At 45.7% G+C, this 2,725-nt stretch overlaps 1 pseudogene; it reads left to right on the plus strand.

Moving 5' to 3' along the window:
- The first annotated feature begins 377 nt into the window (after window positions 1–377).
- Window positions 378–1,885, plus strand: LOC107000259 (putative protein FAM10A4; annotated as a pseudogene).
- The last annotated feature ends 840 nt before the right edge of the window (window positions 1,886–2,725 follow it).

Here is a 2,725-nt window from a genome sequence, read left to right on the forward strand (position 1 = left end):
GGCATGGTGGTACGCACCCGTAATCCCAGCTATTCGAGAGTGCCATCGTACTTCAGCCTGGGTGACAGAGCAAGACTCTGTCTCAAGAAAAACAAAACAAAACAAAAAAACTAAACTCTGTAAGATATTTGAAGTGATTTATTCTGAGCCAAATGTGAGAACCATGACCCATGACATAGCCTCAGGAGGTCCTGAGAACGTGTGCCCCAGGTGGTTGGGTTACAGCTTGATTTTATTTATGTTAGGGGATCAGAAGTTACAGGTAAACATTAGTCACTACATTTAGATATACGGCCCTTCTGCACCGTCATGCCAAGCCAGCATCTGGGCCTGGAACTGGGCTGCAGCCCCTCAGCTTCACCCACCGCCTCCCAACCATGGACCCCTGCAAAGTGAATGAGTTTCGGGCCTTTGTAAAAACATTTTCAGGATCCAAGCGTTCTGCACACCGAGGAAATGAGCTTCCTGAGGGAGTGGGTGGAGAGCACGGAGATAAAGTACCACCTACTACTCAGAAAGGTAAATCAGAAGAAAATACCAAAGAAAAACTTGATAGTAAGAAGGTAGAGGAAGACTTAAAGGCAGACGAAACATCAAGTAGGGAAAGTGAGCTAGAAATTGATAATTAAGGTGTGATTGAACCAGACACTGATGGCCCTCAAGAAATGGGATAACAGAGGTGATGATGGATCAGGCAAATGATAAGAAAGTGGCTGCTATTGAAGCCCTAAATAACGATGAACTGCAGAAAGCCATTGACTTATTCACAGATGCCATCAAGCTGAATCCTCACTTGGCCGTTTTGTATGCCAAGAAAGCCAGCGTCTTCGTCAAATTACAGAAGCCAAATTCCGCCATCTGGGACTGTGACAGAGCCATTGAAATAAATCCTGATTCAGCTCAGCCTTACAAGTGATGAGGGAAAGCACATAGACTTCTAGGCCACTGGGAAGAAGCAGCCCATGATCTTGCCCTTGCCTGTAAATTGGATTATGATGAAGATGCTAGTGCAATGCTGAAAGAAGTTCAACCTAGGGTACAGAAAATTGCAGAACATTGGAGAAAGTATGAGCGAAAACTTGAAGAGCAAGAGATCAAAGAAAGAACAAAAAGAGTTAAGAAGGCTTGGCTGGGCGCGGTGGCTCAAGCCTGTAATCCCAGCACTTTGGGAGGCCGAGATGGGCGGATCACGAGGTCAGGAGATCGAGACCATCCTGGCTAACACGGTGAAACCCCGTCTCTACTAAAAAATACAAAAAAAACTAGCCGGGCGTGGTGGCGGGCACCTGTAGTCCCAGCTACTTGGGAGGCTGAGACAGGAGAATGGCATAAACCCGGGAGGCGGAGCTTGCAGTGAGCTGAGATCTGGCCACTGCACTCCAGACTGGGTGACAGAGCAAGACTCCGTCTCAAAAAAAAAAAAAAAAGAAGGCTCGAGAAGAGCACAAGAGAGCCCAGAGGGAAGAAGCAGCCAGTCAGGAGCTCAGTATGGCTCTTTTCCAGGTGGCCTTCCTGGGGGAATGCCTGGTAATTTTCCCCGAGGAATGCCTGGAATGGGAGAGGGAATGCCTGGAATGGCCGGAATGCCTGGACTCAATGAAATGCTTAGTGATCCAGAGGTTCTTGCAGCCATGCAGGATCCAGAAGTTATGGTGGCCTTCCAGGATGTGGCTCAGAACCCAGCAAATATGTCAAAATACCAGAGCAACCCAAAGGTTATGAATCTTATCAGTAAATTGTCAGCCAAATTTGCAGATCAAGGGTAATGCCCTTCTGATAAAGCCCTTTCTGAAGGAAATGCAATCTACATCACCTTATGGATGTTGCAGTGATACAAACCAGTGTACCTGACCTTCTCATCAAGAGAGCTGGGGTGCTTTGAAGATAATCCCTACGCCTCTCCCCCAAATGTAGCTAAAGCATTTTACAGTGGTTTGCCATTAGGGTATTCATTCAGATAATGTTTTCCTACTAGGGCAAACTTTAAGTACTTTTTAAACCTCAAAAATATTTAAAACAAATTTAAAGAGACTGTTAATTCTTACAATTTTCTTTACTAATCATTTTGGATGTTTTTTCTTTGAATTATTGGGCAGGGAAGATACTTATGTATGGAAGATTCTTGCTCTAATTTGAGTGGAATCAAAGTTTATTAGTGCGAGGCAAACATAACTCATTTGAGGATAAAGTTTGTGTTGGATATGTGGTTCCTGAAGTATTCTGACTTGTCTTTTTAAATGCTTTACACCTTTTACTTTAAAAATTTATTTCAGGCTGGGCGTGGTGGCTTACGCCTGAAATCCCAGCACTTTGGGACGCCGAGGTGGGCAGATCACGAGGTCAGGAGATAGAGACTATCCTGGCTAACACTGTGAAACCCCATCTCTATTAAAAATACAAAAAATTAGCCAGGAATGGTGACGGGTGCCTGTGGTCCCAGCTACTCGGGAGGCTGAGGCAGGAGAATGGTGTGAACCTGGGAGGCGGAGCTTGCAGTGAGCCAAGATAATGCCACTGCACTCCAGCCTGGGCAACAGAGTGAGACTCCATCTCAAAAAAAAATTTTTTTTATGTCAATAAAACTAACTGGGGCTAGGCCGGGCACAGTGGCTCACGCCTGTAATCCCAGCACTTTGGGAGGCCAAGGCGGGCGGATCACAAGGTCAGGAGATCGAGACCACGGTGAAACCCCGTCTCTACTAAAAATACAAAAAATTAGCCGGGC

Source organism: Macaca mulatta, chromosome 9, assembly GCF_049350105.2.
Source record: "Macaca mulatta isolate MMU2019108-1 chromosome 9, T2T-MMU8v2.0, whole genome shotgun sequence".
In the NCBI taxonomy this organism is placed as follows: domain Eukaryota; kingdom Metazoa; phylum Chordata; class Mammalia; order Primates; family Cercopithecidae; genus Macaca; species Macaca mulatta.